Source organism: Phyllostomus hastatus, unplaced genomic scaffold, assembly GCF_019186645.2.
Source record: "Phyllostomus hastatus isolate PE091 unplaced genomic scaffold, TTU_PhHast_1.1 phas_contig_1, whole genome shotgun sequence".
NCBI lineage: Eukaryota > Metazoa > Chordata > Mammalia > Chiroptera > Phyllostomidae > Phyllostomus > Phyllostomus hastatus.
This window is the reverse complement of record NW_025333498.1, coordinates 38,470,936-38,498,880: the sequence shown is the minus strand read 5'-3', so window position 1 is coordinate 38,498,880 and position 27,945 is coordinate 38,470,936. Positions and strand designations below refer to the sequence as shown.

At 41.2% G+C, this 27,945-nt stretch overlaps 1 protein-coding gene across 7 annotated transcripts in view; it reads left to right on the top strand.

Annotated features, from left to right (window-relative positions):
* Positions 1-27,945, top strand: part of LYPD6B (LY6/PLAUR domain containing 6B) — a 160,954-nt gene that overhangs the window by 7,913 nt on the left and 125,096 nt on the right. The window contains exon 2 of one of the 7 annotated variants that reach the window (XM_045820119.1): positions 18,616-18,732. The exons of the other annotated variants lie outside the window; for them this stretch is intronic. The gene's annotated coding sequence lies outside the window, so the exon portion shown is untranslated. The remainder of the gene's footprint in view (positions 1-18,615; positions 18,733-27,945) is intronic. 7 annotated transcript variants of the gene reach the window in all.

Sequence of the window (27,945 nt, the reverse complement as noted above, 5' to 3'; positions counted from 1 at the left end):
TGTTCTGGAGTGTACCTTGAGCGTTAATAGCATAGGTACTGAAGCTTTCTTTTGGTTAGTGTTTGCATCCTATACCTTTATCTGTTCTTTTTCTTTTAACCAATCTATGTCTGTATTTTTAAGGTGTGTTTCTTGTAGACCTCATGTAGTTGGGTCTTACAATTTTCCTCAGTTTGACAATGTCTGTTCATCAGTGTGTTGGTCATTCACATTTATTATGATATTGGTATGGTTTAATTATAATCTGTCCTTTTGCCATGCTGTCATCTGTTCGCTTTGTCTGTACTTATGTTCTTGGGTGTTTTTTTTTTTCGGTCCTGTTCATTGAGCATTTTTATGATTCCCTTTTATCTTCTTTATGGACTTCTCATTTATGCTTCTTTAACATTTTAGTTAAAATATAGATATAGATATCTATACACATACCACACCCATACACACTATAGATATATAGATATATATACACATACCAGTGTTTATTTTCAAATAAACTACTGTTTCATGTGTAGTGTAAAGGACTTTCAGCAGTATGTTCCCAATTCTTCTTATACATCCTTTGTGCTATTGTGATCATTTTTGTTTTGCATAAATGGTAAACCAAACCTTGCTACTATATTTGCTTTAGACCAGGAGTTAGCAAAATTTTTCTGTAAAGGGCCAGAAAATAAATAGCTTAGGCTTTGAACAACATATGGTCTCTGTTGTATAGTTTTCTTTTTAAAAACATTTTCAAAACATAAGTTCATTCTTAACTCATAGATTGTACTGAAACAGACACTGGACTGGATTTGGCTTGAAGGCCATCATTTGTTGATTCTTGCTTTAAACAGTCAGCTATCTTTTATAGCAATTAAAAATAAAAACGTTTTTTTCTGTTTGATTCTCCTTTATTCCATTTCCAGCACTTCACGTCTTTGTGTACATCCAAGTTTATGTCTGGCATTATATTTTGCTTGAATAACTTCATTTGGCATTTCTTATAGTATAGATCTCCTGGCAATGAATTCTCTCAGTGTCTGCTCACTATGACAGTCTTATTTCTCCTTCTTATTTCGGAAGATATTTTCATTGGTTATAGAAATCTGGGTTAGCAGTTGTATTCCTTTAGCACTTTAAAGATGTTGTTTCATTGTCCTCTTATTTGCTGCCTTCTGTAATTCTTATTTTTGTTCCTTTTTTGAATGTTTCATTTTTCTCTCACTGCTTTCAGTATTTCCTTTTTCTCTTTGATTTTTAATTGTTTGAATATGACATGCCTGAGTGTGCACATATGAACACATCCATGTTTGGTATTTGACCTGCTTGGTATTCTTGAGCTTGGATCTGTGGTTTGGTGTCTGTCATTAATTTTGGAAAATTCTCATCAGTTATTTCTTCAGATAACTCTTCTGTCCCACTCTCTTTTATCCTGCAGTTTTGATTGCACCTAGGTTAGAATTTTCAGTATTATTCCACAGCTCCTGGACACATTTTACATTTCTTTGTTTTGTTTCATTCTTTTATTCCTTCTTGTTTTGGCTTTGGGTAATTTCTACTGACCTGTTTTCAAGGTCACTGATTCTTTCCTTGGCTGTGTCAAATCTATTGAGGAATATCTGTTGAAAGTATTCTTAATTTCTATTACTGTGATTAGCCTTTCAAACATTTTCATTTTATTCTTATAGTTTTTATTTCTCCGTTAAAATTATACTTTTAATCTTTTATGTTGTTCACCTTTTCTTTTAGGGTCTTTTACAATTAATTATGCTTATTTTAATTTTTGTGTCTGATAGCTTCCATATCTGAGTTATATCTGAGCCTGGTTCTGTTAATTGCTATGTTTTTTGGCAGCATAGTTTTTTCTTGATTTTTTTGTATGTTCTATAATGTTATGTTGAGAATCAAACATTTTGTGTAGAACATTAGAGACTGAGATAAATAGCTTTTATAACTAGAAATGGGTAAGCCTTTCTGTTTTTATTAGGCCTTCAGTGTGGGGGTTGGTGATCTAGTTGGGAGTTGAACAAGATTTGAAGTGTGTTGTTGCTGTGGTCATCCTCAGTGCACCACAGACTTCAAATGCCACTGGGGTACAATATCTAGAGTTCAGAGTTGGGGCTGGTTTGCTGAGTGGCTTTTCTCAATATCTGTTTCAGTGTCAGCCTTAGGTCTTCCTTTTATACTCTGCCTTTAAGTGGTCTGTCTTCATGCTCCTTCAACTCTTTCAGAAGCATTCCTTTATTATTTGTTAATCGATGCTTGTCAGCCAGTGTCCAGGTGCATTTGCCTCAGGTAAACAAGTGCTTCTGTCTTGTCTCTTCCTGCAGGTGACTGGTTGTCTTAAATTTTGGCCTAGTTTGCTCCTCTGTGACCTCAGCTGTGTAATGAATTATGGGAAGTTATGAACATGCAGTTTATCTGGCTGTTTATTTGTCATGCTTTTCAGCCCTGAGCAGAATTTAAAAGCCTTGATTTGAAGTTCTGTAGCTCTTTCTTTTTATGACCTTCTTGTAAAATCCTGGTGCTGTTTTCTTTCCCTGTATGCTTTGTACAATTTCGTTTATATGTTTTATATGTATAAATCAGTGATTCTCAACTCTTACTGTGGGAACATTAAACAAAATAAAAATCTTGGGCTCCAGTGTTTCACTTGATATACATTGGGATCCAGGCTTGGGTGTCTTTTAAAAGCTCCCTGGGTGACCCAGGTGCACATCTAGGTTGAGAACCTCTGGTCTAAGTATCACTTACAACTTTTCCTTTCACAGGGGTGCTATTCCAACATAAACGACCAAATAAAATCTCAGGCTGTATGTGCTCCCCATGTGACTGTGGAATTGTTTCCCTCCTAATTGTGCTTTCAGTGGTAGTTAATTGCCTATGATTGATGGATAGTCTCATAGAATGGAGAGGAAACTTAGAGTTCTTCTCATTTAACTTTCTATGACTTCTGTGAATACTGTCCGTGAAAAACTATGGCTTTGGCCCTGTTTGCAGTCTTTCAAGTGTTGGAAACTCTAGTCATTCAAAATAACACACCCCATTGTGAGATTTACTTGTTAGAGGTGTTTTTCTTCTCCAAAATTGAAATGAGTCCTTCTATAACCTCCCAAGTAATTTGTCTAGTTCATAACCTTGCAGATTGTTTTGAAAGAAATCCATTTGTGTGACCCCAGTATACATGTGTGTACATGCATATGTGAACATGCACAGTCATACCCATAACACACATTTTATGAAGCGGCACTTACTGTAACTCTTGTACTTCTATATTGATTTCATGACCTACCAACGAGTTGTTGCTTGCAGTATGAAAAATGCTCCTCCAGCTCATATTCCACAAGAAATGGTTTCAAGACAGCTCCCCTAGTGCCTCAGAGTTGCCTTGTGCCTGCTGTCGTGCTGGCTCCTTCCGCTGTTCCAGCTTCCTCGCCACTCTGCCAAGGTCACACACTAGAGGAACTTCCGTGTCCTGCACACGAATGGCCTCGTGCAGGGCCCAGGGCTGTGTGAGTGGGCAGGTCCCTTCAGAAAAGGAGAAGGAAGGGCTCCTGGTCTGTCTTTAGACACCATTTCTAGTCATTGGCCCAAATTCAGTGGGATGTAACTTGGAACCATCTCTTGAGGAAAAATTGTTGATGGTTTTTTGGGGGTGATTTTATGTGCCCCCCTTTTTTTACATTAATAACATGTTATCCTAATTAGCTACATATGTGTCTTTATTTTCCAAGAGACTGTGAACTCCTTAGGTGGCAAGAAGAATATTTCATTCTTTTTCTTCATAGGGGTTAGAAAAAAATTAATTTGTTGAGTGAATCTTAGAAAATGGTGTTCCCAGTCAGGAAATAGTGGCTTTTAGCACTGTTGCTTTGCTAGCAGTTGTGCTACCAACCTTATCTATAACTTACCAACACAAGAGCTCGAGAGCCCTGCGTTAGCTTTGGGCAGTGGGCACACAGGGTAATTTACATGTCCTTGTCAGCTTAGTGCTCATGCACGAGGCCCTGTGGCAGGTTCTGTGTGAGACACCCAGTATTTCACAGCCTATAGCCCATTTGTGCTCATGTGATGTGCAAGATGAATGTCAGTGAGCTGTGTCATGAACATGTGTTGTCAGAGGTCACAGGGGAAAGAAGGGGCACACAGGTGGTCAGGAAAGATTTGATTTTGACTTGGAAGGTTAGTATTAGACATGGAGTGGGAGGTATTTGGAGGTGGGGAAGGTTTGAAAGGAGAAGAGAACTATTTTAGTCGTCTCCGAAGTTCTATGAAATTCAAAGTTCTGCTATCTCTGGAAGTGACTTGGAGCCATAGGATCTGAGAGAAAATGCAGGTCAGATACAGAGGAAAATCTAGTTGAAACTGTTTCTGTAGCAGGATAGATATCCACAGAAGGTAACAGGCTCACCTGCCCTCACGGCACTCAACTCCTTGCCCCCGCCCACATAGCTGAGCCATCAGGTCTCCGACTCTGACAGAGGTGGTTCCAGTGCTGTTCTGGAAGCTCCTTCTTGTCGTAGTGAGGTTCTGCTTGCTGGGACCATTTGATGGCTGGTAGCTCTGGCTCAGCCTCTTTGTGATTTCCATCAAGTTTTAGAGCAAGTGTTCATAGCCATTGACCTGATTTTTCTCCTTTCTGCTCTCAGAGGGCTCCTGATCAGATGGATTATTAAGAAATGTACATTATTAAGAAACCTGATACACTTCATCTGTGAAATCATCTTTTGATTGTTCTTGTTCACTGTGAGCCGGTGACACCATTAAATTATCATGTAAAAGAATCACCGGCATCTTGTTGAAAATGTCTCATTTGTTTTGGGATGATTTTGGTAGAAAATAGGGGTGAAAGTGCTTTATGAAAAAATTAGGCGCCCTGTGTGTGTTGTTTGTCCATGAGCAAGGTGTGGGGACCAGAGATCTTAAGCAGCTACAAGAGTAGTTGGGACAAAGATGAGGGCGGAGCCGCACTGCAGGGTGGGTATTGGTGTCACTGAGAAAAATGCGTTACACTTTCCCCTTAGAATCCGGTGCCAGGGTGGCTGTTGATCTCCTGGGAAACCCATGTAATTCTTTATATTTCTCTTCATGCCCTGGCAGCCAGGAAGCCCAGGGCAAAATGTAAAAATACTCATCCGAAGTGTAATTTTATTTTAAGTTCTAAGTACAAAGATTTCCTGTCTTAAGTCATATGATTTCATCTTTTAAAAAAAGATGAAATTTTTATTTTTTCTAATTACCACAGTGATACATGTTCGTTATGGCACATGTGGAAAGTAACAGATTGTATCTCCCCCATCAGATACTCTCCCATTTCAGAGATAGTCATTTTTACATTTTAATTACTCTCATTCCTTCTAAGCATAGATATGTGTGTGAGTATATGTGTGTGTATTTTACAAATGTGAGATGATGCATTTTCACACTGCATCAAAACTCTTTAAAATTTAATCTTTACAAACATTTTCTATGTCATTAAATATTCCTGCACAACATTATCTTTAATGGCTGGTATACTGTTTCATCCCGAGATCTTGTCCTCTTAGCTTGAATTCAGCTTTTTGCGATCATCAACAACCCTGTCATGTATATGCTTGTAGCTAAATCTCTGAAGCACATCCAAGATTATTTCCTTGGAATGGACTTTCTAGAAGTGACACAGTTGAGTAAAGGGCTATAATATTTTTAAGGCCCCAGATACATATTTCCATGTCGTCCTTCAGAAAGCATGAACTAATCTATTTTATCACCTAGAGCTTGAGAGTGCCTCTTCCCCAAGCTTCCTTCAGTCCCAGGATTATTACTATTTTTTTTTTATCTATATTAGGAGGCAAGACTTCTGGCTGTGGCCAAGTGAGGAGGTTGCAAATCCTCTCCTCAGAAAGCAACTATAAATCTGGACAAAAGGAACAGAAACAGTCATTTTATCTCTCTGGTAATCCGTCAGAGGCACACAACACACTGAGAAGCATTATTCTTGAAAAATTGCTGAACGTCGTGTAAGAACAGTGGGAGTTTGTGGGTGCCCCATCCCCTCACCACCGCAGCTCAGTGGGCGCAGAAGTGTGGTCTCAGCGAGGGAGGCTCTCAGAAGCTGCCCGGGGCTGCCGGGATCAAAGGGCCCGCTCCATTCACAGCAGTGGGCGAAGCCTGCACCCAGGGAGGGTTTTCCTAGACCCCTCCTCCCTGTCTCTCAGTTTACTTGCATCTTTAATGAAATAAAAATATTCTTAAAAAATAAACATTTATATTTATGATAGAAAAAGGGGGAAAAAACAAAACTGAAGAAAATCAAAAGCTCACTTGATGCATATTCTTCTATATCAGCTCATTTCGACAGAGCTCTCTGCAGTGACAGGAATGTTCTGTGCTGTTCACGACAGTGGCCACTGTGCTCCTGTCTTTGTTGAGCATTTGAAATATGGCCAGTGTAACCGAGGAACTGAATCTTTAATTTTTATTAACTCTCATTAATTTAATATAAGTAAATATAAATATATACATGTGGCTAGTGGCTATGGTATTGCACAGCTTAGTTCTACTAGTTCTATAATGTGGAGGCATGCATACACACACACACACACACACATATGTGTGTGTATATATATATACATAGTTAAAAACCCAAACATATGGTCACATCCCACATTGTATTTTATTTCCTTTTTTCTGATTAACAATATGTCATAAACATAATTTTAACAACTGATGAAGCATTTTCCATGGAATGAAATTATGGAAATTTCATGGCAATTGTGCCATAATTTACAAAATCTCTGTAGTGTGCCTCCAGGGTATTTTCTATATTTTGATATTATTAACAGCATTGCAGATAATCTTTATAGCTAAAGTGGTAACAATTATTTACAGAGGATAAATTCTTAGAATTTGAACGATCAGGTCAAATTTGATACCGATTTCCAAACTACTTTTCCAAAAAGTTCTACCAGTGAGCATTTTACCAGCAGTAGATGAAGGTATCTCACCATTATTTTGTTATTTTGAAATTGAGACAAATACACATGCCACAACAATTACTCTATTAAAGTTTATAAGTCGGTGGTTTTAAGTATGTTCACAGAGTTGAGCAACCACCATCACTATCTAATTCCAGAATATTTTTATGACTCCACAAAGAGATGTCACACTAATTAGCCATCCCTTCCTGTTCCCTACTTCCCTCTGCCCCTGGCAACCACAACTCTACTTTTCTTTTTTAAAGATTTTATTTATTTATTTTTAGAGAGGGAAGGGAGGGAGATAAAGAGAGAGAGAGAAACATCAATGTGTGGTTGCTGGGGGTTATGGCCTGCAACCCAGGCATGTACCCTGACTGGGAATTGAACCTACAACACTTTGGTTTGCAGCCAGCGCTCAATCCACTGAGCTACGCCAGCCAGGGCTATACTTTTTAATCTTTATCGATTTGCCTATTCTGGACATTTCATGTAAATGGAATTATTCAACATGCAGCCTTTCATGTCTAGCTTCTTTCACTTTGCACAATATCTTCAAAATTTAGGGTTCAGAATGGTTTCCAGGTATAGCATAAACCAGTACTTCATTCCTTCTTATGGCTGAAAAGTATTCTGTTGTATCAGTGTACCATATCCAGTCAATCCATTCATTCATCTTGTTGGAGATTTGGGTCATTTTCATCTTCTGGCTATGATGAATAGTGCTTCTGTGCACTTTTGAGTACAAGTGTTTTGTGTGGAATATTTTAGTTCTCTCGGGGACATGCATAGGAATGTAACTGCTGGATCACATGGCGGCTGTTTAACTTTCTGAGGAATTGCCAAACTGTTTCCACCGTGGCTGTGCCACCTCACATCCCTGCCAGCAGGGTCTGAGTGGTGCAGATTCTCCCTGTCCTCACCAACACTTTTCATTATCCATGTGTGGCATAGTATATCTTTGTGGTTTTGATTTGCATTTTCCTAAAAACTTCCTGTAACAAGATGTTGAGCATCTTTCATGCACACATTGCCCATTTGTGTATCTTCTTTGGAGAAATGTCTGCTCAAATTATTTGCCCATTTAAAAAGTGGGTTATTTATCTTTTCATTGTAGAGTTGTAAGAGTTGTTTATGTATTCTGAATACTAGACCCTTATCAGATACGTGGTTTGCAAATATTTTCTCTTATGCTAAAGGTTATCTTTTCACTCCCTTGATAGTATCCTTTGAAACACAAAAGTTTTGTTTTTGATAACGTTTTATTAATCTATTTTTTTTCACTTGTGGTTCTGATACCATATCTAAGAAACCATTACCTACTCTAAGGTCATTAAGGTTAATACCTGTGGTTTTCCTAAGAGTTTTATAGTTTTAACTCTACCATTTAGATATTTGATCCATTTTGAGTTAATTTTTGTATGTAGTATGATTTAGGGATCCAAATTCATTCTTTTCCATGTAGCTGTCCAGTTATATCAGCACCATTTGTTGAAAAGAGCACCCTTTCTGCATTGGTTGGCATAGCTCCCTCATCAAAAACCAGCCACCCGTTAATATGCAGTTGACTTCTGTATTCTCAGTCTTATTCATTGGCCTCCACGTCCATCCTTACACCACTTCCACACAACTTTGATTATTGCTGTTTTGTAGTCGTTTTGACATTGGAAAGTAGAAGTTTTCCAACTTTGTTCTTCTTTTTCAAGATTGTTTTGGCTATTCTGGGTCCCTTATATTTCCATACAAATTTTACAGTTAGTTTGTTTATTTCTACAAAAAAAAAAAAGCCAGGTTGGATTTTGATAGGGATTGCACTGAATCTGTGGATCAATTTGAGGATTGTTAATTTGAGAGATATTTCTCCAGTTACTTTGGTCTTTAATTTCTTCCAACAATGTTTGGTAATTTTCAGTGTTCAAGTCTTCTTTTACTAAAAAAAAAAGTTTAGACCTCCCTGGCTGGTGTGGCTTGAGCATTGGCCTGTGAACTGAAGACTCACAGGTTTGATTCCCAGTCGGGGTTCATACCTGGTTTGCAGGCTGGGCCCTTGGTTGGGGATGTGTGAGGGGCAACCAGTTGTTGTTTCCCTCTCTTTCTCCCTCACTTCCCCTCTCTCTAAAAATAAATAAATAAAATCTTAAAAAAGTTTAAAGTTCATTCTTAAAGTTAAATTTATTGCTGAGCATTGTCTTTCTGATGTAGGATAAATAAAACTGTCCTAATTTCATTTTTGGATTGTCTGTTGGCAGTGCATGGATGTGCAATAGAGTCTAGTGTTTTGATCATGTACCCTGAAACCTTTCCGAACTTGGTTAACTTTAGTAGTTTTTTTTGTGAATTCAGTAAGATTTTCAATATACATGATCACGTCATCTACACATGGAAATAGCTTTTACTTTTTTCTTTCCAATATGAATGGCTTTTATTTCTTTTTCTTGGCTAATTGCTTTGACAGTACAATGTTGAATAGAAGTGGTGAGATCAAACATCCTTGTTTTGCTCCTCCCTGATGTTCCTGATTAATGAGATGGCCAGTATAATTTATGCTGCTTTTGATGACTGTTTTGATGACTCTAAGAATCTGGGTGATGGAGCAGGAATTGCTGACTGGTTCCTCCCAGGGAAGGGACAATCAAGCAATAAAAACTCCCTTTGTCCTGTGCTTTGGAAGGCGTGGCATAATAGTTTCTAGAAAAGAAGTATTTTAATTGAAGAATTTATTCATGTGACATGTAGATGCTAAGGAGTTTGATTAACATTTTTTAAGACATAAGCATTTATTATTTAAAAGTAAAACTCCAATTTTCCCTACTAGTTTTTCTACCCTGCCTTTCCCCGCTTTTGATTGTCCACTGTATATTTCAGGTACTGTGTTGGAATCACACAAACTAAACACAAGCCACATCCTCAGGGAGCTCATGAAAAGTCTTTTGGGGAGACAGACAGGAAGTAAGAAGGTTTATGTTCTGGCAAGTGGTTCCCATCGAAGAGTGACCCAACAGAAGAAAACTGGTGCCAGATGTGGGCACCCTTGGAGTTTTTGGGTCTCAGTTTGCTAGTGGAACATTTGCTCTCTACTCCATGGAATCAAAGAATTTTAGAAGTGGATCCTTGGAAATCCTTTATCCAACCTCACATTTTTGATAGAAGGAACCTCTTACCTTATGTAACAATTCCTGTTTTATCTCATCAGCAACTCTTCTTGTTCTGAAATCCCACCCCCCCCCCCCCGCCCGCCCCCAGTCTCACGCATAAACAGCCCTTTCCGTGGGGAGGCAATCCATGTTTAGCTCCCTTCCTGGCTCCATTTGTTGTGTCTGATTGGGGTAATATGACACCAGCTCCATGTTCATTTTCAGTGGGCCCCTGTAGGGTTCCTGCTTCACCTTGCCTGCGAAGCTGCTCAGCATTGTCCTGCCCATGGGTGCTTTTTGACAGGTGCTTTTGACATGGAATTGACAAGGACTGGATGTTATCTGACTCCAGATCTGAGTTACCCAGGAAGCTTGTGGAAGGCCCCCTGTTCTGTTTTATTGTATATTCAACTTTATTTGCAAAGCACACACTCATCCCATTTTATTCTTGTCAGTTCAGAGGATTAATTAGCATGCATATAAAGTCATACCTATGTGCTTACTGTAAAGTCATCTTTCTAGAAAAGAATGAAAGTGGTTATTAACAAAAGCAATTAAATTGGGACACATCTTAGATAAGTTTACAGAGTTGTTTTTTTTTAATAAGTCAATTCAGAATTGTATTGGCTTATGACTTTCCATTTTACTTTGCTATTTGAAAATAAACCTTTGATTCTGGCTTTATTATATATTATTTATTGTTATGATTAAAATACCAGGATATTTTTAAAATCATTTCACTGGTAAATGGAACAGGGACCTTATGGCCTTGGGTTACAAAAGAAAATGAATTGTCCCCACAAACCTTTCAAGTTTAATTTACTTTCAAATGAACATGAAGTTTTAGTTTCCTTTTCTCTTTGTTATTATACTGCATTTTTTCTTTTGATTATGTGAGGAGTGAGATAAGGAGGCAGAACTGCTTTCTGGTTCATACTGTTTACTGCATATGATACAGCAGCCAATTCAATCAAAAGGGAAATAGGAAAATAACTACTCTATTTGTGCCTTGTAAGCGGTTTGTAAAGTCCCCTCTAGTCCCTATGATTTAATGTTAGCTTGTCTCCTTGCACACTTCTAAAATGAAATTAAAAAGTGGTGCAAACAGCATTTTAAAACCAAACACAAAGACCATGTGGGGATGAACCCAGCAAATTGAAGAGTCACAGCATTGCAGGCAGTCATACGATTCACTGCTGTTATGAATGCAATGGAAAAGGAAAGGGGTGGGGAGGAGATCCTGAGAAAGTTCCAGGTCATTGGAAAGCCTCTGATGGCTTGCTCAGGCTGGGGGTCCATTGGGATGGGGAGTGGAGGGGGTGCATTGGAGTCTATAGCAGGACTTTCCCTATGATGTGCGATAAATGCATTTCTGAGACATTGTCACCACCTTAATCTTTTCCTCTGTCTAAGCCCTAGAGGGACTTGCTAATGGGGAAGGGAGAGGGAGGTGAGGGTGTGGAGGGCCTTTCCAGAAAAGGGGGTGGCACCCTGGCTGGGTGGCTCAGTTTGTTGTAGTATTGTTCTGTGCCCCAAAAGAATGTGGTTTCAATCCCTGGGCAGGGCACATACCTAGGTCACAAGTTTGATCCCTGGTTAGGGTGTATATGAGAAGCAAAGGATGGATGTTGCTCACATTAATGTTTCTCTCTTTCTCTCTCTCTGTCTCCCTTCCTCTTTCTCTGAAATCAATAATTTAAAAAAAAAAGAAAAGAAAGAAAAGGGATGGCATTGCATAAAGGACAGAGCCTTTGGACTGGCAGTCAGGAACCTCAGTCCTGTTCTTGATCCTTCTGTCTTCAGACCCTGTGACCTTAGACAAGTCACCTTATCCATCTAACCTATGCTTTCCTTACTGCAAAATACAGGTTTGGATTGAATCTGATTTTCCAATCAAATCTCCAAGCCATCAAGCCATCTCAGGGGTGGTCCCTGCCTCCCAGAGGAAGCAGCCTTGGTTTCCTCTCCTGCATTGATGCTTCCGCAAGCTGTTGTTTGAACAAAGCAGTCACTAGAAAGTGTTTGGAAGCTCTTAAAAGGCCTGATCTCAAAGATCGCTGGTTCTCACACCTCATTGTCTATAATGCTGACACCCAGTCCAAGCTGAATGCGAGAGGGATCAAGGAACACCCATCGTTCCAGCCTCTCCCATTTTTCTCAGGAAACACCAGGAGCACATTTTCTTGAGCATCAGAACTGTGCACATTCATGAACTTGAAGCTGCAGTAGGGAAAGGAGCTGCGTTTATAGGATTTCAGCCTCTGACTCCAGGAACAGTTCACTCTTGTTGGATGTAGTTTCTCTTAGCTCTGAGATTGGAACCTGGCCGTTTCCAGGGGCCTGGAAGCCAAGTGATGTCGGGGGCAGCTGCAGCATCCATCTTGAGGCCCTTGTCGGCTCCCCACAGCTGCTGCCAGGTCACGGAGCCCTTCCCTATTACCCTGTGCCTTGGAGGTTAAGGCAATACCAACCCCTTATCACCTGCAAGTCAGGATTCTGAGAGCTGGCCTCCCACAGGAGCCCCTTGCTGGTCCATATTAAATGAGCCTTTCTCCCTGATAGTGAATCATCACCCATCTGTGCCCTGTCTTGGGAATCTTCTTTCACTCCTTAATAATTTGCTTTCCTCTGCCATAGACTTTCCTCCATCTTATTTGAAGTCCTAATATACCTACTTTTGTGTCGTCAGGAGTGAACATGTAGGGAGTAGCCTTCAATTTCCCTGCTGCTACAAGCAAATACAGGGCCTTTGTTGCTGTCCCAAGGTGCTCTGGTGAATACATAAGCCTGCGAGGAAAGGTTTGGCAGAGGAAACCATCATGAAAGAACTATTTTAATTGAAGAATGTGTAGCTGGAGACTCAGGGGTGTTGAACAATTTAATTAATGTTTATTAGAATTGAAGACTTGGTATTTAAAAATGAAAATTTAAACCTCCTGTCTCCATATCCATTTCTCCATTATGCCATTGTTCCTTTCACCCACTTTTTAATTTAGCAACTTTTATTGTCTTCCCACGATGAGACCAGACACCTTGTTAATCATGGGGCTGACAAAGATGAATAGGACTCAGGCCTTGCCCTCAAGGGGCTGGCGGCTGGGCTCAGGAGAAAGCTAGGCAGATTGTAGTCGCCCTGAGTGCTCAGTGCTCTTTGGGGAAGGCCCTGGGAGCAGGGGGTACTCAGGAGGAGCAGCCCTGTGCACTTGGCTGGGGCAGGATGTGGTTCTTGCAGGAGGTACCCAGGGCCTGTGTCCTAGAGGATGACCTAGAGGTGGCCCAGAATGGAGGGTGTGGGCATTCTGCAGATAGGGAGCATTGGGTTCAAGGTGAGAAGCCGTTGGTGGGTTTGGTGAAGTGCAGGAGCTCAGTGTATTGGAGCAGACTGTGAGGGAGGGGTGAGGAGGAAGGAGTCTGGATAGGGATGGGACTGTGAAGGGCCTTGGATGCTTTACTAATGGGCTTGTCAGTTTGGACTTTACCCCAAAGGTATGGGAACATACCCACAGCAGAATGTTAGGTAGACGGGGCAGGAGGTTTGCAAGGCTGTTTAGCATCAAAGTTACAAGCAAGAGCTCTGGATCCAGGTGACTGGGGCTTGGACCCCGCCTTTACCACACTCCAGCTGTGGGCCAGTTACTTAATGGGCTGCCTCATCTTTAAAACAGGAATAAAAATCCTACCTGTGTTCTGGGGTTCTTGTGAGGAATAAATAAATAAATTTACCTAAAGCTCTTACAAAAATAAGTCCATAGTAAACACTTATTAACATTTAGTTATCTTTTTGGGGGTGGGGAATATCGTATTTTACATGAGCAGTCTCCTTGGACTGTGTATCAGTTAGCTATTGCCATAAGTGTGGTGTAAAAAACACTCTAAAATATAGCATAGAACAGCGCTTTTCAACTTTTTATCTCATGGCACATATAAACTAATTACTAAACTTCTGCAGCACACAAAAAATATATTACACTTTTTACCAATCTGACAAAGAATAGGTATAATTTTGATTTATCCACACCAGACGGTTGTTGTTGTGTTGGCTGTTGTCTTTTATTTAAATTCAACAATCTAAGGGAAAAAAAGATCAGTGTCCCTGAATAAATAGTCAGGATTGCATGTGTAAAAAGTTTTTGCAGCACACCAGTTGAAAATTGCTGGCTTAGAACAGTGATTTATTATGGCTCTTGCAGTTGTGGGTTGGCTGGGACTTGGCTGATCTAGACTGGACTTGACTGAACAGGTATGCTTCAAGCTGTGACCTGGCTGGGCCTGCCATTTGGACTTACCTTGGGGCAGTTTTTCCAAAGGCGATGGCAGAGCTGGAAGGTATAAGAAGAAACCTGCAAGACTTAGGTCCTAACCTCTCTCTAGCCAAAGGAAGTCACAGGCACACCCACCCAGCATCAAAGGGCAGGGGAATACAGAGATCCCTGTTACTGGGGGGATCTTCAAAGTCACTTGGTGAAGGGCATGAACACAGGCTGGGGTGAAGGATGGCAGCCAAAAATGTGAGGTGTCACAGGCTACATAGTGTGTCCTGTAAGTGCAACTCTGTCGCTTCTAAGAGAAAGATTCCACGAGGGGCAGAGTCAGCATTCAGCTCGGCCAACCCTAAACCCCAGGCATCTGGCTTCACTTAGTGGCCTTCCTGCGCTGGTCCCAAGGTTGATGGTTGGACCCTGCAAATGCCTCTTTCTCCTGCTTCTCAGAGTCTTTGGGGGACACTGCACATTTCAGGGGAAATGTGTTGGTGTGGGTTTGAATCTGGACTCTGTGGGATAAAATGGGGTGACACTCTCCAGTACTGCTGTGGGGAAGACTGCAGAGGAGCGGAGCCCTTCCTGCAGGAGCACTCTGCACCCTCTCTTCCGGACCTACCGGGCTGCACTGACATTCCCGAGCACGCTTGGTAGTAGGTGTGAACTGCTATGATAAGTCTTACTGTTTAAATCCAAGAATAAAGTATGTGTTTGTTTACATGTGTTTTTAGATACGTGTTTCCCAATACAGAGGAAGGAGTTGCATTCTTTCTGGGTCCATGGCATTTGTTTTCTACTCTCTGGGAACCTCCTGTGAGGCGTGCCTGGCTCTCCTGTGGACACCCCTAGGCAAATGCTGGGAGAGGGGAGGGAGAGACAGCCTGGTTAGTATTTATGAGTATGTAACTCTACTCTCTCCGCCCAGGCTCCCCTGGGCTTGGGAGTGGGATGGGGACAGTGAAGGGAGGAGTCAACTGCGATCACTTCGCCAGCCTGTAAAATAATCTGTCTCCTCTGCCCTGGCCTCCTTATGCTGCATGTCAAATGTATCTATTCTTCCGAAACAGAAAAGAGAGCAGGGACAGGGTGGACATTCTTATAAATTAGGCTTTTCTATTTCATGTATGAACACAGGATATTATCAAATTAAATATTGATTTTTTTAACAAGCTTGTTCTTTGTTAGATTAAAAAAATTAAGCAAGAGCTCTAAGATTACACTTAATATTTAAGTGTAGTATTAAATTGAGCAGTTGTTTTGGAGATAGGGAGGGAATACATTCTAGAATTTTTTGATAACAAAAACAGCACTGGAAGTTACAAGTAAAGTGTATGTTTATAAGCTGCTCAGTAAATTGTAGCATTGCTGATGATCGTGCTCTCTCTAGTTCATTTATTGTTGGAGGGGTTACAAGGCTGAAGGCTCTGTGGGCTGCCTCGCTCCAGAGGAAGCTCCCTCGCCATGCCCTCCCTGCAAGGAAAGCAACAAGGAAATGAACACCGAAAAGCTCAGGTTCTAAAACCAAGCCAAGTATATACCTCAGAAGTTACAATTGTTTTTTTTTTATCTTAAAGTGGTTGCTTGTAAAAGGCACAATTCGAAACAGTCACTGCAAGAGTAGACATGCTGAAATCCTAATGGTGCAATTCTATTTTGTTGAGTCAAAAAATAGGGCTGGATAATGATGAGTCGTAGCTATGCAAATGCAAAGAAAGATCATTGTATCTTGTGCTTCAGGGTGAGTTGATTGCAGAAACCTGTCCATACTACTTAGTAGGGAGGATTAAGTCAGTTGAAAGCTTTCAGAGATGTATGTTCTTTTTCTTTTTCCTTAAGCACCGTTTATGGCTGAAATACTAAAATAGTGGTTCCATTGGCAGCCTTTAGGTGTTCACTGTGGGCAAGGCTTACTTAGCAAGGAGGTAGCTACCAGGATTGCAGATGGACCCTTCCCTCTTTCCCCTCCCCTCCAGTCCGCTCCCCTCCCCTCTCCTCCCCTTCCTTCCTGCCTCCATCCACAAACACAAACTTTCCTTGCCTAAATCTTTTTTTTTTGATAAATGACAGACTTTTTTTTAAGATTTTTTAAATTTATTTATTTTTAGGGAGGGAAGGGGGGAGAGAGAGAGAGAGAGAGAGAGAGAGAGAGAGAGGGGGGGGGGAGAGAGAGAGAGGGAGAGAAACATCAATGTGCGGTTGCTGGGGGTTATGGCCTGCAACCCAGGAATGTACCCTGGCTGGGAATCGAACCTGGGACACTTTGGTTCCCAGCCTGCACTCAATCCACTGAGCTATGCCAGCCAGGGCTTGCTTGCCTAAATCTTAATGAGAACGGCAAGATGCGGACATGAGGAACTGAAAAATCAAATGCAAATTTATATAGTACATACTGTGTACGGTAGATTTCCAATATATCTGGAGGAAAAAATCAAGAGTAAAAATGATGGTTCTGAATCTTCATTTAATTAAACAATGAATTCTTCAACTTCTTTTAGATTTTTCAGGCCAAGTGGTGTCATTTCCAGGTGTGTCAGGGTTAGAATAACATTGCTACCCAAGAAGTTGCAGAAAGTTCAGTAGCAATTGGTGACTCAGCCACCATACACTTATATACCCCACAATTACGTTCTTGACGCCTGCTGTGGACTAGGAAGACTGATGTCAACAGGGATTATTGCTTAGCCACCCAGTGCCCCATGGAAGGTGACATGGCTTGATGATGATGATTTGATTTGTTTTATAATCTCTGACTGAGATTTCTTACAAAACTATTATGTATGTTTGGGTTTTACTTTGAGGTTCTTTAATATGAATATTAAAAAAGTGAATTGGAATACTTTCCTAACTGCATACAACACAAAGGTGGTAAAGTTTTCAAAATAAGACAATGTGGGAGAATTATTTAATATATTTTTAAATAAATTGTTTGGACATAATGCCAATTTGGACTCCACCAAACATACCATATTCCAAAAATAAACTCCAAAGAATCGAGTATTGTATATTCAGTATAATTGAATACATTGTAATTGAGTATTTTCAAAGTATAGAAAAACTAGCAGGAAATATTTATTTGGTCTGCATAGAAATAATAATTTTTATGGCTCTAACACAAGAGAAGCAACCAGTGAAGAAAAAATTGAATAGATTTAAATATATTAAAATTTAAAACTTCTATACAAATAAAGAGATAAGAGACTGCAAAAATATGCACTAACTTGTGACACAAGTATTAATATTGGTGATAACTTCAGTTATATAGCTTACTCGGAGGTGTAAATAAAGGGCTGGGCCGTCATACATAGATGTAAAACATAATAGGTACCATTTATTGAATGTATTTCTGTGCCCACATTGATATACAATATCAGATTATGCTCTTGTTTTGTATGTAGAATGTTTTATAACCAGTTTTTCTCACATGTCCAGACTATGTTTCAAACTAATCTTCTAAAACATGGTTTTCAGTGGTTGCAAAGTATTTCATTGGTAAGGAAGTATAGCCCCATCTTGCTTAAGGTTCAGTGCTGGAGGTTAAGGTTATGGAAATGTAATTTAAAGTGATTTCTCATACTAGGGTCTGTTGTTAGGGGTGTGGAAAAATACATCCCACTGAATGAAACTGAATGATTTACAAAGATGCACATTTGATACTGTTTTTTAATCAACAATTTTATAGGTGGCATTTGCCACTGAAACCTGTTTTAGCAAAAGAGGAGATACTATTTGAGATCCCATGCTTTTCACAACATGTCATCAGTTTTCTTTAAAGGCCTTTGTAAAAGAGACATGCTAATTATCGTATCTGCAGGCATCTCCAGGACAAGGATGACTATAGCATTATGTTAGGGCCCTTTGTTACGCATGTCAGTCCCTTATCTTGCTTTTATGGCAGAGGAAATAAAGGCACTGGAGAAGTATCTTTGAGGTCGCACAAGTTAACAGCAGATAAACATGAGCTCTGGCAGCTCTGAAATCCCCACTGTGTGTAATTAGTTCACTGCAGGCAGGAAATGACAGCATCGGGAATGAAAGGCAAGTGTGGTGTTTGGGGACCTGGAGGCTGAAGGCTCTTCTGAATGGGAATTTAGTTTGTTTCCGAGGGTTCTCACTGAATAGACTTGGACGCCTCTCAGCCAGGCACCTTCTTCCCCAGGAAACACACCGCACCTGTAGCATTTTGGTGGGCTGTCAGGTGGAGGTGATTGGGTGTGGCCTGAGTGATTGCTTAGGCGCTGAGGTGTCTTAGTGAGGTTTTATGGGGTTTCTGAGTGTGGTTTTTGTTTTTAGCTCCTGATGACCCTGAGGTGGCTGGGAGTGTGAGGTTGAGAGTGAAAGGGCAGAAACTGTTTTGACTCGTAAATAGTTCACTCTCCTCCCCTGCACACCAATGTTCTCACTCACCTGGTAAGTGATTGGTCAGCTCATCTTTTTTGGCTGGGTGGCTCCTTATAACTGATAAATACTGAATTCATAGACTGTCTTCTATTCTTAGGCATGTAACAAAATCATTGTAACAAAAAATAGGGTCTTTGAAAACTACTGCCAGGAGATTCGAAATGTTTATGGAAATTCTAGGGAGTCCAGAAGCAGTCTGCCAAGTTGGAGCCAAAGGCTGCTTACATCAGGTGCTCTGACAAACTCATTAGGCCCTGGAGATGGCTCTCTTCATTTCATTGACTCCCCGCTCCTTTTTAAAAAAAGATTTTATTTATTTATTTTTAGACAGAGGGGAAGGTTGGGAGAAACAGAAGAAACATCAATGTGTGGTTGCCTCTTGTGCGCCCCCTACTGGGAACCTGGCCTGCAACCTAGGCAACCCAGGCATGTACACTAGACTGGGAACCAGCCATTGACTCTGGTTCACAGGCCCGGAGTTCAATTGACTGAGCCACTGCAGCCAGGGCCATTGACCCCCCTTTTAAGGACATGACTAAGTCTTTAATCACCAAGGGTTAGCTAGAGAGAGATGGATCAGTGCCCCTGCTTTAGAACTTTGAAAGAAGGTGGAATTCTGCCCAGTGTAAAATGAACTTGACATGCTTCCTGAAAGAACACAAGCTGGACTCCACTCACTTTCTGTTGCATCAAACCTGGCTGCTAGAACTGGGGTCCACTGCTTGGTAGCACCAGGAACCCCTGAGACCTTGAGAGCTGGTGCCGTCACCGTGGTCTAGCACACCCTCTGAGGAGCTTGTGTGTGCTCAGGCCTGAGAGGCACTGGTATGTACCATGGGACTTCTTTAACTGTGACACGTAGCTTGATCAGTGGTGAATGCTTCTTCCTGATCGTATTTTGTATTTATACCTTTATGACCCTTAACAAATAATTTTACTCCTTTGACATTTTAATAATTTAAATATCTTTAAAAAGTTGTTGTAGTATAAATTACTATATTATAAGTATAAAAACTTCTGAAAGTACAGAAAAATGAAAAGTAAAGAGTAATTTACCTTTCAAGTACATGTATTGATAACATTTTAAAGGTACATTTTCTTTTTTTTTTCTGTGCGTGATTTTTAAAAAAGTTTGTTTTTCGTGATTTGTAGAAATAATATATGGTCTGTGTAGAAAGTCAAGAAAATAAGCAAAAGCATAAAACAGAGACTAGAAACTATCCTATATATTTAGGTTTGGGGTTTCATGTAGTGTTATAAAGTGGGACTTCATAGTCTTTGCTTCTGTCCTTTGGTTATAGAAGATCCTCTCAGATAACCTTTATTTTTAGTTTTTATGCTACCTGTAGTTCCTGTTTCTCTATTATTTTATGTAATTTAAAAAGATTCCTAGTGTAATCATCAATGTCTTAAATAGTTATTTTATAGTCAGAATGAAGAATTTATTAACTTCTTTGTGCAACTGAAAAATTAATTGACTACTCACGGTGGGACATATTCTATATTCTATATTAGTCCTCTTTGACCAGAAACTTCTTGGAAGGAAGAAAAGCCTTTTACTTTTGAAGGATGTATGACCACCCTCCTTTTAATTTGATTGTCAGGTTGTCTTCTCAAGAGTGAAGGGAGGGACTGTTTAGATTGATCCTTTTCTTGTTCCTCCATTTGCTTAGAAACTTCTAGATGATTGGGGACCACCACTGTAAAGAAGCTGGTTTTTGTTTCTTGAGCTCTTTGGTGAAACTGGAAAAATGCAAGACAGAATGAATTGATCAAAATCTGCTTTTTAAGGTAGTTTGGGGAGAAATTAACATGTGATTTTTAACATCCATTGAATAACTGGCTTCGATGTTTGAAGCAGCTGGTTGTGTTTTGTCTGCAACATTTTGCTGGGTTTGTTCTGAAATACATCATTGCCCTCAATAATGCAGACTCTGTCATGTCAAGCGAAGAATTCCATGCATTTCTGTGTCCAACTTCCAAACCAGGAGAGCCACAAAATGACCCCCGCAACAGGAGTTTGCCCATTTTTGTGGGTGGGGCAGTAGGCGTGGTCCCGGTAAAACCTGATACTGAAAGATTGTGACTCCTTGGCCAGTAACAATAATAGCTGGTTTTTGTTACACAGGCTTTGAGGGACGCCCTGTCGTCCATGCTTGTCTCGGTGACACAGACCGTGTGTTCTTAAGAACAGTGGAGTCAGTACAGTAAGTTGTTTAGAATCTGTTAAATGAGTGTTTGTTAGTTAGAAAACTGTTTTTGGGATGCATGAATCTGGGTTGATCAGGACTGAATTGACTTGTTAGATAGGAGATTTTCAGGTACCACCCCAAACCCTGCGGTGTCTTAGATCTTGGCTGATAGCATCTTATTTATGTGGAGAAGCTGGTTGAGCAGGATACAGGTGTGGTCTGGATTAGCCAGTTTGGCAATTTAATTTGCAAAAGACTTTAAAGCATTACACATTTAAAAAATGTCCCTGTGATAAATTTCAATACTCTGGACTCCCAGAATGCTACATGTTATTCTTTTTAACCAGCATGACATCTTTTTATAGCATCGTTGCACGTCCAGGTTCCCATGGTGCTAAATTGTGTTCTCTGTTGTGTTATCTGGTCCCAGTCCCATGTATGGAAGTTTATATTCAAAGCCACAAACAGTTTTCATTTTTACTAATAGAAGCTTTGGATTTTTGCCTAGGCAAATATGTTGGCTTGCTGCATAACTTTTTTTTTTTGGTAGGGGGCAGTTTGTTTGCTTGAAATATGGAGACATAAATTCTTGAAAAAAACCACTGGAGAGTTTTGAGTAAATGAAAATTTAGTAAATATATGTTCTTCCTGTGCTTAATAAAAAGGCTTATGTTTCTGAAGGAAGGGTCTGTATGGTCTTACTTCCTGCTTCTCTTGGATCTTATTTCTTGCCTCCTTCCCTGTGAAAATTAGTTCCAGCCACACTGGCCTCCTTGGTGTTCCCCAGCATGCCGGCCATGCCCTGCCCCAGGACATTTGCACAGAAGTCTTCCCTGCCTGGAATGCTCTTTACCGTGTACCTGCAAGGCTGGCTCCCACTCCCCTGAGACTCAAATGTAAATTCCCCCTGAGGATGTTCTTGGCTATCTACCTGTAATTTCAGTCCCTCTCTTTGGCCCTGTGACTTATCATATTCTGCTTTCTTATTTTGTTTTTTGCTTTTTGTTTTTCTCTTCTTCTTAGCCATTAATGTCTAACTGAATATAGATTTTTCTTATTTAAGTTGTTGGTACCACTCTCTCACCGAACTACAACCTCCCTGAGGACATGGCAGGGTTAATTTCCTCTTGTATTCCCAGTCTAGAATAGTGTCTGGACCATCATACAAATAATCTGGCATCATATATTGCTCGACAAATAACAACTACAGGGAAGGAAGAAAGGTTGTGGGTGACTCTTGTTTGGCTTCTACCCATCATAATTGACCTCCACATATTAGACAGCCCAGTGAGAGCTCTCAGGTAGCCTGCTCCCTGGCCGGAGAGCAGTCTGTGAGTTTGAGGGGAATTTTGAGGTCCCAGGGTCCTGGCAGGCTTCATGGGCAGTGATCAGAGGAAGTAAAACTCTCAGTATTTGGCTGAGAGAAGCATGTTCTGTAAAACCAGTAAATGCCTCTCTCTCTCTACACAGTTTTGCTATTTCATACATTTCCAAGAAGTCAACAGGTAGCCTGATTGATTTTGGGAGGGTAAAGACAGCGTATTTACTCTGGGATAGGTAATAGGTAAATGCAGTCTTTGGCACTGAGATTCCATTTTCTTTTGTCCATGGCTAAAAGGTGTGTGGCTTACTTATCATTTAATCCCACACTGGGCATTAGCTGCAGTGATAGGTGAGGGGTGTGAGGAGAGGGATTTTTACACAGCGATAAGACAGTGGGAATGTGAAACTCGGTTTGGCAGGGTCTGCCTGGGATTTTGCTGAGTCCATGGCAATATTTAATTACCTGTGCAAACATTCTATTCAAGATAAGACTATAACAGTTGCCTTGGGGAAAATTCTTTTGAGTCAATATTTGTTTGATCTTTCTATGTAGTTTTTTGGCTCGGCTATTCATGCTATCACAAAGTTCCTATAGTAAGTGTCATATTCAGGGATTTGCTGTATTTGCACATCAGGTCAGTTCTGGAAGAGGTGGGGATTGGAACCACTGTTTAAATAGAGGTTCTAAGGGGTTTCAAATGAATCGTTAAAATAAAAGTCCTTTGTTTCAATCACCTGACAAATAATTTTTAAAAGCCTGGGTTAAGTATGTTGAGGGACTCCAAAATATAGGATAAGCTCCTTGCCCTCAGTTTGCTAGTAATTTAGCCATAGAAATAAGATTTTAATCAGTATATGAGATACCAGATACACATACTAAATAATAATAATGGCTACAATTTAACAGCACTTAGCAGAACTAAGCACTGTCGTAGTGCTTTTATAAGCAGGCACTAACTCCTGTAAGCCTCCCAGTAGCCTGGTGAGGCAGGTGCTGTTCGCTAGTGTGAAGTTGGCCTTGAGTGGACGGTGCTGTGTGAGTGTGGGGGGAGGGGGGACCAGGGAAGCGAGGAAGCTGAAAGGTGCTCTGACCAGTGTGGTTCAGTTGGTTGGGCATCATCCAGCAAAGTGAAAGGTTGCCAGTTCCATCCCATCTCTAAAAATAAATAAATAGAATATATCTATATCTATATATTTTTTAAAGACATAAAGGGAATCTTTAGGGAGGAGGACTCTTACTCTAGATTTTAATAATCAGGAAGCAAATGGCTGTGTAATGGGAAGAAAGAAAAGGACCTAATGGGCATTTGTTGTTTTTGACTGTAATATCCTTTTTTCCTCCTGAAAAGTTGTTTTATCCTTCCTAGCCTCTCAGCACATGTGCTTCTGGTGAAGGAGACAATAAACAAATATGTAAGTAAAACATGCAGAATGTCAGTGTCATAAGTGATTTGAGGAAAAATAAATACAGGAAAAAGTGCTGAGGTGGTAGAGGAGGAGATTTATCACTTTAAATAAGTTGGTCATGGAAGGCCAACTGAGACGTTTGAGTGAAGACTGAAGGAGGAGAGAAGAGCTGTGGGGTGCCTATGGGAGGGGCCTTCCAGGCAGAAGGAACAGCCAGTGCAAAGGCAGCATACCTGGTGTGTTTAAGGAATATCAGAAACGCCAGAGAAGCTGGAGAATGGTGAGCAGGCAGGGGAATGGTTGCAGGTGAAGTCATCAGAGGCAGTGCAAGCCCAGTCACTGCTGGTTTCGATGGTGGTGGTGGTGGTGGTGGTGGTGGTGGAGGACGGGTACTGAGAGTTTCTGAGTGAGTGGAATGGCAGTTTGTCAGCTGTAACTGCTTTCTCCAGCCCTGAGCAGCTGCAGCGCCTCTTGGTTTTCAGTGGCAGCCCCAGCTCAGTAGCTCTCAGATCTTGATCCATTTCTAACATGGGCAAAGGCACCTTGGCAGCTTCACACCCATCACCTGGCAGGTAGGAAACTCGTGATACAGCTTAGGCCCTGGGCAAGAACACCCGTGTGAGCTGAATGACATCCCTGCCTCAACCCTCACAATATTTTCTTGGCCTATAATTCTGACTGTCTTCGATTTCCTGCTTGGCATTGACATTCCTGCTGGGACCACGGCCCTCAGGGCTGGGCCCTCGGATCTGCCTGGTTCCCGCTGTGCTCCCTGCCAAACCCACCCGGTGTTGCTGGGAGTTAGTGCCGGTTTGGGGCTGTATCTGTTGCAGTTTGGAGATACAGCCACTACGTTCTGAGTGGACATGTTAGGAAGATCCACAGAGCTGCCAGGCCTCCTTTTCCTCACCCCAGTGTTTTTGGTTATCTTCCTACCACTGCCGTATCTCCTGGGATAATAGACACGGGGGCTGGAATTGCGCACTGCTGACCTTGCTTCTTTAGACACACGTGCTGAACTGTTGCCAAAACTCCTCCAGGCAGGGCTATGACGCACAGATTCCCTCTAGTGTGGGTTTCTGCCTCTGATCCTTAGCCTACACAGCTCATCCACTCAGTTATAAGCACGGGCTCTGCCGGAGAGGGAGTGATGGGGACCCAGGGTGGGGGCATGGAGACCTGGCCAGGGCACCAGCAGTGGGAGTGGAGGAGGGCAGAGAGAGATGTGGGGAAGGAAGCCTCAGAAGACCTTGGTGGTCTGCTCTGTGGTAACTCAGTACAAGGCAGAACCAGAACCAGCTGTTTAAAGGTTTGTACATGAATGTTAATTCATAAGTTGCAAATGCACCTAGTACTTTCCAAGTCTACAGCTGAGTCATGACCAAGTTATGTGAAGAAGAATGTGTCTGCCACTGAGACCCTGCGAGGGTCTAGGTGGGGCTGGGCTGATAGGGGTTAAGATTAGGTGGGTCAGCCCTGGCTGGTGTAGCTCAGTGGACTGAACAAGGGCTTGCGAACCAAAGGGTCATGGGTTTGATTCCTGGTGAGAGCACATGCATGGGTTGTGGGCCAGGTCCCCAGCTGGGGATATGTGAGGGGCAGCCGCACATTGATGTTTCTCTCCCTCTCTTTCTCCTTCCCTTCCCTTTTCTCTAAATAAATAAATAAAATCATAAAAAAAAAGATTAGGTGGGTCAGTGATAGGGTCCCTGAAGTGGTGACACGCACACTGTGCACACACATTCACACATACACACATATTTTCAATCAATCCTGCCTTCAGTTTCTTTTCCAGTTGCAGTTACTTCTGTGTATGTAGATCCAAAACACCAATTTGAATGCTGTTAATAGGAATGAGAGTGCAAATAGGCCTGATCCTCAAATTTATAGAGTTTGAGATAATAGGAAGTTCTTTGCAGTTTTCTCCTGCTCCCAGCATGAGGACCCTGACTTATTCAGGCTGCGCATAGAAGCTTTTTTGAATCTTCTATGAAGCAAAGTGTGCTGTTGGGTATTTCCAGTGCCAGAGAAGAGTAATCACATTGAAAAATGTTATTATGACATATAATATTGGCATGATCCTAGAAGGTGGTTAAACTAAGAGCTATTTCCTATTTGAAGAAAAGTGCTAACTTATTTAAAGTAATAAAGTAAGTCCTATCACTTCCTTTCTTGGGAAATGGATTAATTTGAATTAACATTTATTGAGCTTCCAGAATATCCTATGAAATGCTTTAAAATTTTAAAATACAATTTATTTTCTGAATAGGTAATTCACTCATGTGATTCAACATTTAAAAGCTGCAAAGGAGAGTGAAGTCCTCCCTTCCCCCTCCGGTTGGCCGGCTCCTTCCCCGCGGCAGCTCATGTCACCCGGTCCTGATACATTTTGTTAATAGTCAATGTAATTGCTCAATCAGTGTTAATAATATGGAAAAACAAGGTGTCTTTTCTCTCTTTAATGACCTTGTATTTAATAAAACAATCCGATCCAATCACTTATAGCTGTAACTTGAAAATAAATCTAGTGATTACAAAATTCTTGGATGCTGACGCCCTTAGAGCAGCAGCAGTAAGAGCCCTGGGGAGCTTGTTGGGATGCAGAGTCCCAGGCCCTCCCCCGCCGCCCCCCACACCTCCTCAGTCAGAATCAGCATTTCACGTACTCACAGGTGATTGGGGGGGGCACATGAAAGTTTGAGAAGCCACTGCAGTGTATTATTTTCACAGCATTGGTCCCAGAGTAACCTGAGATGGTCTTGGAATTAGAGCTGTGCTCCTCACATTATTCTGAGGATTCTGTTTTGTTGCTGAGGTTGAATGACGTGCTCTTTTACCCAAGCAGTCTGGTACCCATCTGACACTACATAGTTACTATAGATACTACAGCATTATTGACTATGTCCCCAGAGCTGCACTTTACATCCTTGTGGCTATTTGTATACCTGGCAATTTGTCTTTCTTAATCCCTTCACCTTCTAAACCCTTCCCCCCAATCTCCCTCCCATCTGGCGGCCATCTGTTCTCTGTATCTATACCTTTGTTTCTGTTTTGTTTGTTCATTTATTTTGGTTTTTAGATTTTACATATTAAGTGAAATCATATGGTATTTGTCTTTTCTATCTGACTCAACCTAGCATAATACCTTCGGGGTGCATCCATGTTGCCACAAATGGCAAGATTTTGTTCTTTTTTATGGCTGAGTAATATTCCTTCGTGTGTATATGTGTGTGTTTATATACCACATCTTTATCTATCGTCTGTCGACACTCCATCGACACTTTAGCTGTGTCAGTAATCATGAGTGTTTTAAACTTTAAGGTGTTCAAGACATTTCTGTGAATTCCTCAGTGGCATAGTGTCCAGGGTAAGATGTGCAGGGGCTGGGTTTGGTCATGTTCAGAGAAGAGCAGAGGAAGCAGCTCTTCAGTGCGGGAAGCGAACACAGGCCTCACCTAGGACATGCGGAGTTTGCAGGGTCAGCCTACCCCCTTTTGGATTTGAGGCGTTTGTAGTTTGTGGAGATGACAATCAGTGCCTCTGGCTGTAGGCAGACTGCTGGCACCTGGGATGGATGGCCACAGAGAACTTAGTGACTGGTGTCCTGTGAAAGACCACAGAACACTGTGACAGCTTATTTTTAATCCTCAGGAAGTCCCTTGCAACTTTGAAAAGATAAGCCAAAAAATCTGAAATGATAAGGCAAAACAATCCAACTGGGGATTTTTTGAGCATGAGAGCAGTGGAACCAGCTTTCCATCAGCCTAGGAGGTGAGGATTTCAGTTTCCGCAATGGCTTAAATAGCCGTCTGGATGTAATCGATTAATTGAAAAATATGTTCTCCTTGTATTTGGAAATCCTTGTATTTGTACACATTTTGATTTTTGTCAAAGACAATGTGACATGTAGTAAGACGTGATGACTAGAAAAAATTCCCTAGGACTGCCCTGGAGCAGCTGGCTCCTCAGCGTGGTCTGTTTGAAAGTGATTTGAAGGGAGTGGCTTTTAAGGGTCTTGGTTTCTCCTCTTTTGTACCTTGGTCTTCAGAGTCAGTGAGCTGAGCACACCCACGCCATCTCCTGCTGTTACAGTCGGTCCAGTTGGGTGCTCACCTGGGACACTTCATCGTTAGCACACAGCATGAGACCCCGTCCTCCAAGTGCTGGGCAACTTTTTAGTGGATCAGGTGTGAATTTAATAATGTAAAAACCGAAGTTAATCATGTTGGCATCCGACTTTCATTGTGTCATTTGGCTGAAAGTGAGCTGATGTCACTGAGAAAGGGAGTTGGAATGGCAC